This window comes from Dermacentor andersoni, chromosome 11, assembly GCF_023375885.2.
Source record: "Dermacentor andersoni chromosome 11, qqDerAnde1_hic_scaffold, whole genome shotgun sequence".
NCBI lineage: Eukaryota > Metazoa > Arthropoda > Arachnida > Ixodida > Ixodidae > Dermacentor > Dermacentor andersoni.
The window spans coordinates 67,588,921-67,601,492 of record NC_092824.1 but is presented as its reverse complement, the minus strand read 5'-3'; the positions used below and the strand labels follow the sequence as shown (position 1 = coordinate 67,601,492).

The 12,572-nt window shown below is 44.9% G+C and overlaps 1 protein-coding gene across 3 annotated transcripts in view; it reads right to left on the bottom strand.

Moving 5' to 3' along the window:
• Nucleotides 1–12,572, bottom strand: part of LOC126517700 (uncharacterized) — a 272,083-nt gene that overhangs the window by 141,793 nt on the left and 117,718 nt on the right. The window lies entirely within an intron of this gene.

The window sequence follows — 12,572 nt, the reverse complement described above, 5'->3', positions numbered from 1 at the left end:
ACCCTGTGCCCAGTGAGCGGGCGTTTTTCTGTTACGCCTCCATCGAAGTGTGGCCGCCACCACCGGTATTCGAACCCGAGTCCTCGCGCTTAGCGGCGCAACGCCAAAGCCAGCCGTAGAAGACATCTGCGTTTCCGAAATTTGCACACACCTGTACATATGAGGCTCAAGAAGGAGTTGTTTTGAAGCAAAGCGTCTGGAACACCAGCCCCCCACACGTCTAGACCTTTAACCAGATGCTGACAAGATCTTTTCGACAGTTAATTTTCTTGCTTTCATGGTCCTAGAGCTTGAAACCCTTGAAAACAGTCTTCTCAGAGCTCTCCAAAATAGCCTCTTCACCATGTTTATCAGGGTTGCGAGGTCTAGCATATTCATTCAGCGCAACAAATACACAATCAAAAATGTCGTGTCGGTACCCCTTTAAAGCAAATATCATCTACGGGCATCATATATTCGTCATCAAATCATAAATTTAGCCTATGTTGCATTCATGAATGTAGCGGATGCTGCCCTTATAAGCATTCTGCGGCAATCGAAAGAGCCACAGCCTATGACTTTACCTTTGACTTCGGTGATCATTAAAACTGCACAGGCATTCTGCTTGCAAAGCTTAAAGCGACAAACTTGGTTTGTATTTATATACGGACGGAAATCTCTCGCCCGCTGCGTAGGCATTGACAGACCAAGATAAGGTAGAAATTATCCAGAACAATTTTGCCACACGCTCAGTGGAAGACCGGTAAAAAGTGGAACAATCAGAAACTGCTGTTCCAAAGATTTCTAAGACTGCCATGTACCGCCTCACTTTTTTAAATCACATAATTTTGTTAAAAATCACTTATGTCGCATAGCATAGCTTTATTCATTAAGCTCGGTTACTCCTAGACGAAAACGTCACTTGCACGAGAAACCAAAATGTATAAATGACTTATTAAGAAAAAGTTCTAATTTAAGCAAAAATGCATAGAGCACCAGCGAGCTTTTCCAAGCACGTATGAAGCTAAGCTTTCATGACGTGGCAATAAACCTTCATTTACTGCAAAGCTTTTTGCTGCACAACAATTATGCACTTCCTTGACAAAATCAGCAGGACACGAACACCCCAACCACACGACACAAGATTACATTTTAACCGAAATCGGCCAACTTTGCAGCACGCCTTTCCCGCAATCAGACAATTTGAATTTGAATTTGAATTTGGTGCTTCGCTGCTAAGAAAGATGTAGCGTGATCAAATACCGGCTGCTGCGGCCGCATGTCGATGGGCGCCTGATTAAAACCCCTGTTCCTTGGGGTCCACGTTAAGAACCTCTTGTGGTAAAACGTGATCCTGGCTCTCCCACTACGACTTGCCTGATAATCACATCGTGGTTTCGGCACTTAAACCCCCAGAATTTCACTTAAGCTTAGTATTGCCCTAGCTGCAGCACTGGCCCCCGATACCGTGCAATAAGTTTACCGGGTAAGCGCATGAAACCTTAGGGTGTAGAAAGATTCGTTTCATTAAAGAACAAGAAACTGTAGAGCCTGCGTTTGATCCGCAGAGGATATTAGGTGAGGCGTGTTTGTTCACTGAATAATTTTGTAGGCGCTAGTGCCGGTATACCGGCGCATGTGCTGGGGCTTCGTGCAAGCCAATTTAATATTGAAAATGCCTCTTGTGTGTCCCCTATTCACAAAGACAGCAGCAGCAGCCACGAAGAGCAAAGCCCTTCAGAGCTCGCCTAGAAATGTTCACTGTAAAGAGCCGAAAAATTTGACAATCAGAATGTGACGGCATGTCTAGGTTTCACATTATTCAAAATAAATGTTCAACGGAAGCTCACCTGCTACTGTCCAGATCAGAGGCTGCACTGCTTGTACCATGGGCCAAGTTGTAGTTGCCGCCCGACATCGTAAAGAAGGGTCGAGCTGTTTCTTTCCCGGCCATAGCCGCCCGTCCTGTACGGACAGTGCAGCGGGTGACTTCCTAGGGAAGGATTGTGCATCCACGGTCAAATTTCACGCAATCTTGGAGGGCGTGCCACGGCGAATTCCTGCACCTTCTGCCCAAACTAGCACCTGGTCTCGAGACATGGCACTACACATGCGCGTCCTTTCTAGCTTGTGCGCCTAACAGTACAAGTCTGTTGCTTTAGCAGAAGTTGATAAAACGCAGTTTTGCACGTGATCGCAGATCCCGGCATATCTATGTCACGACCTGTATACCCACATTTCATAGTGCTCGAGCGTAGCATGCAGTGGAGGTTTGTCACGTTTACCAAAACCGCTAGCAACTGATGAAAGAATGAGAGTCCTCCGAGACCAGCCGTACTTTTTGTCAAACAATAACTATGCAAATTCTATGCACACGTTCGAAATAAAGTGAAACGAAGCAATACGAAAGCGATTATTAAAGCTCTAACTAACCGCGATCCGAACATTTTTGATTTCATTCCTTTTATGCAACGTGTCATTTATGCAATATTTATAGGTAAAAAAAATATGGGGTATTATGCGCCAAAACCGCATTCTTATTCTGAGGCACGCCGTAGTGAAGGACTCCGGAAATTTCAACAGCCCGGGGTTCTTTAACGTCCACGTAACTATAACTACACGGGTGTTTTAGCACTTCGCCCCCAACGAACAGCGGCCGCCGTCGCCGGGATTCAATATCGCGACCTCATGCTCAGTAGCCAAACACCATAGCCACTGGGCAACCACGGCAGGTAATATTTATGCTTGTGCGCCATAAAGGTTACCGCATTATTCTCTATCAATTTCTTTCTTTATGCACCACACCGCTCACAACCTATGCCGAAATACAAACTCCGAATCAGGCCGATGCTGAGTGCGAGACGTCTCCGCAGTGATGTCACAATGACCAAGGTGACGTATAATACATGTCGAGAGAATGGTGATGACACGTGTATGCATCGAAAAGTACGACGCGTACAATTCCACGTTTAAGTAATCTGCCACGTCTTGTGTCCTGATAGCAGATGGCCATTCTGGAAGATTTGCCAAGAACAGGCACACACGGAGTGGCTAAAACTACGAAAGTAATGTATATCATAGCATCTGATCACTCTAATGAACTTCTACGTTAACAGTGGGCTCCTAAGCACGAGGTCGCGGGATCGAATCCCGGCCACGGCGGCCGCAATTCTATGGGGGCGAAATGCGAAAACAACCGTGTACTTAGATTTAGGTGCACGTCTAATGTGATCTAAATTTGCGGAGTCCCCCACTACGGCGTGCCTCATAGTCAGATAGTGGTTTTGGCACGTAAAACCCCATTTTCATTTTTTTTTTACATTAGCAGATCAGCACCCTATATAGCAGCTTGTGAGCCCAAATATATAGGGCGTAGACGTAGTGCGTTAAGTCGCACTACGTCTGCTGCTTACTTTTGTACTGTTCAGTTGCACTACGCGCAAGCTACGACACGCACTGGTTAACGGTCAAAGACAAGCTCGCGTAAGAGAAGTTCCCGAGTGTGTTGTAAAGGATTCCTTGCGCTGGTTGTGAACACGTGTACATCGGTGAAACGGGCAATTTCTAAAAAGAATGGAACAGCACAACTATGTTGTCAACATCAAGCATATGGCAATAAACGTGTTGGTTGAACACTCAGTGTCTACGCGCCATGACATCGACTAGGACAGAGCGACAATAATTTCAAAAGAAAAGAACAAGAGGGCAAGCCTTTAGCTGAATCCAATCATATCCAGACTATGGCATAGACGCTCAGTCGCAACTCAGGCAATCTGCCCCCCGATATGCACCCGATGCATTCGTCAAAATATAAAGCGTACATAAGGAAATTTCGCATCATTCCCTTCATTGTGAACGAGGCTCCCGTAGTGGGACTGAAACGCCTTTTATTGCGATAGCTATAATATGGACACTCCAAGCCCATTTCTGCCGTCGGTGTCACCATCACCGAGAGGTCCCGTAGAAAGTCCAAGTCCGCGCCCTCTACGCTGTATGTGCGAGTGAAAGCGTACGAGAGGAGCAGACAATCACGGGTCAATCTCACCCACAGAAGAACAGACGAAAGTGGGCAGCTGCCGTCCTGCGCGAGGCACCCAACGTTGCGAGGCACTGGAGGAAGGGGAGGCAGAGGGAGGTGGGCGCAACGTAGGCGCCCACCTCCCTCCTAGTTTGTGAGCGATGACACTGATGTTTTCATGGACGGGCAGCCGGCGACAGCGTTAGTCGACACTGGTGCCGACTTCTCTAAGGAGTGAGGAACTCGTCCTCCGCCTGAAGAACGTAAAAACTACATGGACTCGCATAAGGAAGGCAGGCGGATAATTGCTGATGCTTACTCGAAGATCTACTGCTAGAATTAACATCGGGAATTCTTCTTCCACGGCCGCTTTCATCGTTCTTCCTGTTTCCTATGAAAATTTGATTATTGGAATGGATTTCCCAGAAGAATATGACATCGTAATTATCATCCCGGAGCGCATGGTGACGTTTTACAAGAGCCCTGGTAGTCCTTTGCTTGTCGCCGCAACACAACTCCTTTCGTCTAAGAGAAGACGACGTCGTCATCCCAGCTCGATCATGTACGCTTGTTTTATGAGTTTGTCATGTACTGTTTTATTAGGAAGGAGTTGCCGACCAAATAACCACGTTGTTGTTTGCTCACGCTATCCTAGTCGCACGAGGAATCGTGAATGTCACCGATGGGCACATAAACCTGTTGCTAAAGAGCTCTAGCACAGAGTGACGGCACCGTGCATAGGGCACGATTGTGGCTTACTTTGGTGGTGTAGGGGAGGCTTATACATTCAGTCCTACTGCCGTGAATGTATAATATATTTACATGCATAATATATGTATTATGTATAATTCATAGTATATGATACATTCATATATGTTCACGGCTGCTGTTCACTACTCAAAGTAGCGCCTACGGACGACCAGGCCTTGTACTTGACGTCAGCACTGCTTTGTCGCAGCATGAACGAGGACGGATTCTTGCTCTCCTGGCCAAGTTCAACGACTGTTTTGCGTCGACGTCCAGCGTCCGTCGGACGCCTCCAACAAAGCACCGAATATTTAAGGAGCATATGGCTAGACCAATTCTCCAAAATCCTTGACGTGTGGCTCCCAGAGAACGTGAAGCCATACAACAACAAGTGACAACAATGCTTCACGACGAAGTGATCCAACCATCAAAGAGTCCTTGGGCATCTCCTGTAGTTCTAGTCAAGAAAAAAGACGCCAGCTTGCGTTTCTGTGAGGACTACCGAACACAAGATCAGGTGACAAAGAAGGACGCGGACCTGCTTCCCCGTATAGACGATTTCCTCGAGAGGCTTCGAGATGCGCGTTACTTCTCTTCAATGGACTTGAAAAGCGGATATTGGCAAATCGAAGTAGACCGAAGGTAGCTTGAATAACTGTTTCGTGATCCCAGATGGCCTACACAAACTTAACGTCTTGCCTATCGGCTTGTGCTCTGGCCCTGCTACGTTCCAACGGCTCATGACTGTGCTTCCGGGCCTCAAGTGGAAAAGCTGCTTAGTGCACCCCAATGACGTCATCGTGTTCTCCGCTACGTTTGAAGCACACCTCGAACGGCTTGAAGCGGTTCTGCAGTCCATACGGTCCGTAAGTCCCACCACGAACCCGGAGAAGTGCCGCTTTGGTTTAGCGGAACTACAGTGTGTTGGCCACGTCGTCAGCCACGCAGACGTCCACCAGGATCCTGAAAAAATTGTCGCAGTCGCACAGTTTCCCGTACCATCCGATAAGAAGGCTGCCAGGCGCTTCCTCGTTCTCTACGCATATTACCGCGGTTTATTGCTGACTTTGCTCCCATCGCGTCCCCGGTAACTGGCCTCACGAGAGACGAGGTTGCTTGTGTATGGGGTGACGAAGAGCAAGGTGCAATCAAGGAATTGCGGCAATGTCTCCAGACACCTCGAGTGCTTGCTCCATTTGATGAGGCCGCTATTACATTCATCCACACTGATGTCAGCAATGTTTGCTTGGGAGTGGCACTTGTGCAGCGGCAGAAGGACATATAAAGGGTGCTTGCCTATGCAAGTAGAACACTCTCACGCAGAGAGGCTAACTACTCCACAACTGAAAAAGAATGCCTCGCCGTGGTGTCGGCGGTTATGAAATTTCGCCCATATTTGTATGGCCGCCACTTCAGAATTATTAGCGACCACCATTGAGTATGTTGGTTGACAAACCTTAAAGATCCCTCTGGACGATTAGCGCGTTCAAGCCTACAAGAGTTTCACCTGACTGTCATTTAAGAGTCGGGGAAACGACATACGTACGCTGACTGCCTGTCTCGATCGCCGATAGAGTCGCCTGCTCCACCTGAAGAATACTCAGCACTTCTTTGGGTTCTGGACACATCCGCCTTCGCGCAACAACAACGGGACGACCCTGAGTTGATTGACCGAATCAATTACTCAGAGGGAAGATCTGCGAAGCCGCCTAGAGTTGTCGCAAGAGGACTGCTATAGTTTTGTTTACAGGCCGAAGTCCATAACAAAAGAAACTTTTCTTCGACTGGGTCCCCCTATCTGCTCGTCATTTTTGGAGCTCTTCGTACGGAAGTACTTCAAACCTGTCACAACGAAGTGACTTCTGGTTACTTAGGCTTGACGTGAACATTGGCCATAGTGCAGTAATGGTACTACCGGCCGATAGTTACCACAACCGTGAAACATCACGTTCGCACTTCTCTCGACTACTGCAGGAATTAGGCGCCTCCGTCGAAACCAGCCGACCTCCTACAGCCCGTCCAGATTCCTCGAAGACTATTTGATGAAACCGGAATGGACATTTTGGGCCCACTTCCTACTTCTCCTGCAGGGAATCACTTCGTTATCGTCCAAACCGACTATCCCACACGTTACTCTGAAAAAAAGACAATCCAGTGAAGTACAGCAGTCGAGGTGGCGCGCTTCTTCATTGAGCACGTTGAGCTGCGACACGACGCACCAACCGTCGTAATTACAGACCAAGAAGCCACATTCACAGCTGCACTTTTAGATCAGAATAGAATAGAATAGAATAGCTTTATTTCCATCTACTTGATGGAGGAGGCTGCAAGTAAAAGCTGCTCCAGTAGAGGCAGCTTGACGAGGCCCGCAGCCCCCCCCCCCTACAGAATATTCGGCAACAGCATAAATGCAAACACATATGCATCACACATTATATATATATATATATATATATATATATATATATACACACACATATACTCTCATGAACCCACATGCACACCCATATCCATACAGAGCCACTGGTGACTTAATCACAGATACTTAGGTTAGCTTGTGTGGTTCTCGTGGTGAATACAAACGAAACAGGAAGACGCCGCTGAACATTATATACACACAGATATATACACACACATGCATTCATATACCCGTATATGCATACACACTCGTATGCATACCTACATATATACACACACATATACAGAAGCATATATACAGACTTTATATACATACTACCCGAGAGGATGTACACTTAACCAGTAATTTAAAAATCCTGCGCATACAAGTCTCTCAGTTGTTGGGCCGTTATTTGCGTGACATCAACGCCTACATTATTATATTTATTTAGAAGCATTGGCATTGTGTATGACAGCTTTTCTCTTAAATAATTTGTTCTGGGTGTGACCACCCGCCATATCTATTTATGACGGGTAACATAAAATTTGCCATTAAGTTCAAGGTCTCAAGGTTATCGTAGAAATGGGCACTTTAGTTTTACTTCCCGCATAGATACAGTTGTTAACTTGTACTGGTATAACTTCAACACTAAAATTATGTTGGCTTCCTGAAATATGTTTATAGTATGGGAGTTGTAGGGGACATTAAAGAGCAGTCGAACAAACTTCTCTTGCAAGACAAGTAGTTTATGCAAATTAACAAAAGTAGTTGTACCCCATACCAATAAGCAATAATAGAGGTACGAATAAAAAAGCGAGTTATAAATGAGAAGTTTAACTTTGAACGGCAATAGTGATTTACACTTCTACGTCATGCCAATGATCCTAGATAACCGGATTGTGACTGCGTCAATGTGTTCGTCCCAAAGCATATTACTCGAAAACGTTACGCCGAGAGTTCTCATAATAGTAACCATTCCTATCGTTTTTTCCTCGTACATAATGTTAATATTTGAATTCACTGGCTTATTTTTAGGCCTAAAGAGCACAGCGTTGGTTTTTTTTGTATTTATTTCTAGTATGTTCATTATTGACCAGTCCCTCAGCTTAGAGAGCATGAGGTTCCTTTCATGCTCTATATCTGTACAGTTTGTTCCTGAAACAAATATACTGGCGTCATCAGCATACAGAACATATTTCGCGTTTAGGTAAATATTCGTTACATCATTGATATACGCGTTAAAAAGTAGGGGCCCCAAAACCCTTCCCTGCGGAACTCCTTTTGAAATAGGCTTCATACTTGAGCAATGCATATCCACCTGAACAAATGGCCGTCTGCTTGCTGGGTAAGATTTAATTTGTGGTAAACAATGACCTCGATTGCCATAACTATCAAGTTTTTCAATCAATGTTAAATGGTGAATATTATCAAATGCTTTCCTAAAATCCACATAGACGCCAAGCACAAGTCTTCTTTCTTCGAACTGGGATAAGATGAATTCCTTTTGGTCCAACTGTGCATATTCGGTGGATTTAAGCTTTCTGAAGCCGAATTGGGCAGGTGATATATTGCTCTTCTCGGGAAAATTATTAAATTGGCGATGTAAGATTTTTCCAGGCCCTTAGAAAAGATAGGCAATATGGTTATAGGCCTATAATTTTGAATATCATTTCTGTCTCGCTTTTTAAATAAAACACTCGCTTTAGCGATTTGCATTCTTTTCGGAAAAGTTGCACTGGAGAAACAAATTATAATGTATGTAACGTACGGTGTGGCAATATCTAACACGTGCTTTATAGGTCTAATTTGCATGCCTTCAAAATCACACGAGGAACGATTTCGCAGTGACCTGAAAGCAAAGAAAACTTCATGTTCAAAGACAGGCTCAAGAAATAATGAGAAGGGGCTAGCAACAGGCTTCAACTTAAACAATGTCCTAGATGAACTGTTGTGATTGTTGCTAACAAAGTGATCATTAAACATAGTGGCGAGAGGGAGGCCAGATATCTCATTGCCATTTATGTTTAGATTTTCTATACGAGAGTGCGATTTATTACGATTAAGGACAGCATTTAACCTTCTCCATAAGAAGACAGGTTTTGGTGCAAAGCACTCAAATTCAGACTGAATGTGTCGCATTCGACATAGTTTTATTTCTTTATTCAGTTTATTTCGATAAATTTTGAAGAGTTTCAGTGTATCTGGGTCCTTATTTAGAATAAATTTATGATACAATTCGTTTTTGCGATGTATTTTTGCAAGCAGTTCAGCCGTTATCCAAGGTTTACAATTTTTTTGCCTAAGGTAGTTCTTTTTTCGGGAAAGTGGTACTTGCATACACCAGAAATTATATCTATGAACTTTGTATATGCCTCTTCAGCGTTCGTGATTTGACCGATAACTTCCAGGCCACAGGTTAACATCTGAGTTCTAAAAGCCTCAAGGTTGGCTGCCGTAATTGGCTGATAAGTGAAGCATCTCACATCCCTCTTGTCTCGAAAACTATGTTTAGGTATCATGATAAATATAGTAAGGTGGTCGCTTAGGTGGTCGCCCATTCTTTCACCATACCAAGTAAGTGCCTGCTGTGACTGGTCAAGTTTTCTAGTACGACGACACCGTAGGTACTTTCCTTCAATTTATGTCTGTTCACAAACCAGTGATCTCGCGCCATTTGCCTTGTGAACCTAACGATCACACCGGGGATCTGGCCAGGCCTTGCTGGAAGGCGATGTGTGGCACTAACGTCTAGTTCCGTGAGTTCGGGAACCTCCATCATGTTAGCAACACCGTTCACTTTGTTTAGAAGATTTTCTTGCTCAGAGACAGGAAACCCATGAAATTCTAAGTTTTGCCTTCGATTTCTCCATTCCAGTTCATGTACCTCCAGTTGTACTTGAACAGTCTCACCAGCTGTGTCTTTGGATTTTTGTTCTAGCATGTCCACTCTTTTCCGAATTTCCTTTCTTTCCCGCTCTTGTGTGGCCACCCGTTCAAGAACTTCGTCGTATTTCTCTGACATCATTTGAACTGATTCTTAAATTTTAGACACTCTTTCTTTAAGGGCCATAAGTTCGTCAAGCTTTCGGTTAACGCTAAGCAACAGTGATCTAATGTCCGTAATCTCATCAAAACTGGCTGCAACTTTTTGGCCTTCTTTCGCGTTCTTCGAGGCCTTACAGGTGAGACACGACCACTTTTGCCTAGCAGACGCTTATTTGCTCTTGTACTGCTTTTCTGTGAGGCCAGAGCAATCTCCCATGTGAAATCGGTGCTCGCAGTCTGCGCCTACTATCAGTGCCTCAGTAGGTTGAAACTCGGCCTCGCAGGAAAAGCAACAAATTTCTTTCGTTGTCATTGCTACGTATGCAACTTAATAAGTTTCTACAAAATATACAACAAAAAAGAAGAGCATAGAGGCAGACTTGTAACACATAAGCACTGCTAGTAGTCTAATGGCAGCGGCTCGTCTCGCTTCTAAGTGGAACGGCTCATCGGAAGTCGGCCGCCTACCATCCACAAACCAACCGATTAACACAGTGCCTAAACAAAACATTTGAAGGCATGCTCTCAGTGTACTTGGATATTAAACATAAAAATTTCTGATCTCATATCAGGGCCATGCTATCTTAGGAAGGGACAATTAATGCGCTTATACTACGCCGAGGACAACGACGATGTGGTTATTAGAGGACTCCGTCTAGTGGTTCAGTGAGGTTGGCCGAGGATGAACAAGACGTCTCGCTGTTCTGTTTATGAACAGGTTGTCCTGTTCTCGAAGAACGGCTCCCTGTCGTCCGTCGGCGTTGTACCGCGACAATAAATGGCGATATATATATATATATACCAAAGAGAATACGTTATCGGAACTACTTTATCAATCAGCCTAGAACGACTATATATGCCGCGTAATTTATTTGTTTATTTATTTATAGACCAGCATAGAATAAAACAGTGCGAGAGTCGATACTTGTTAAACAGTGGTCGCAAACTAAGCAATGTCAACCTTTCGTGGTCGTTTTAACCCTTGGCAGTTTTATTGGGCGCTCATATAACCTTCGTATATCTATTCACAAATATACTCGCCCACATAGTCGCCGACCGAGCAGACGACAGAGAAGCAACTAAGCCTAACTCAGGTTCGCACGCAAAGGAAGCTTCACTTCAAAGACGCCAATGCGCTCCATTCACGGTCACATTTTACGAGCCATCAGGGCTGTTTTATAATTTTTTGTTAACACAGCCTACATTCGAAACTCTTAAAGTGCCCTATGGGCAAGAACCTTATTGTACCTATTTTCATAATCATTACTTATACCCTTCTTGGTCTTTTCTCCGGTTCAATCGCTGTGGAGTAGAGTAGAAGGCTAAAGAATATTGCCTCAGGTCAGACTCTCTCTGCTTATTGAAAATATTTTCCCCACTCGCCCGGTATTTCTTTCTTTCAGAAATACTCGGACGTGCCTCTGCATGTTTAGTATGGTTGTATCGATGGATGGGTGGATGGATGCTATGAACGTGCGTTTGAAACGGATTGGGGGGGGGGGGGGGGGGGTGATGGGGGGGTAAATTGCACCACAGAGTTCTTTTTCTGATTTCGCCGAGTCTATTACCCATTTAATTTTTTTTATGCGTAGCTTTTTTCTTTACCAACCTCACCCGGTTTCGTGACCGCGGCTGCAGCATGGCAGTTCCCTTTCCCAATAGATGAACCAATCACAACGCTTCGAAATGGCGCTCGCCTCAACGCCACCGCGGAGCGCACTGTAAAAGAATGCGCAACTATCTGTACTTAACAATGCGTGAAGACAAAATGGAGAAAGAGGTTGAGAAACTTCGCAACCAACTAACGTGTAATTTAAAATGTAAATCGACAAGCGGCAGTCATGAGAAAGAAAGAGAGCAATAATTTAAAAAAAATCGGCTTAGCGTGGCACAGCCACTATAGGATTAGAAGGAACGCCGTAATGAGGGACTACGGAAATGGAGACCACCTGGGTTTCTTTAACGTGCAGCTAAATCTAAGTACATGGGTGTTTTCGCATTTCGCCTCCGTCAAACTACGGCCGCCGTAACCGGGATTCGATCCCACGACCTGACGCCTAGCAGCTGAACACCGCAGCCAGTAAACAAGCACGGCGGCTGAAGAAAGAAACAGGGTCACCAAATTAGCTGTAAAGAATGACAAAAAAAAGACCAATGACATTTAGAGGAACGGGAAGAACGAAATTTGAAAGAAAACCTGTTGGATAACACAAATGGCTTGCTATAGTTGAGGCTCGAGCTGGTTGCCAAGGAACAAAAACGTAGGGAGCAAATATTCGCAACAAGACCAGACATGTGAATGCTGCAGCATATATTCAGAGACCACTCGCCACCTCCTAATGGCATGCAAAAGGATTTATTCGGCGAGACCCGGAGGTAACATAA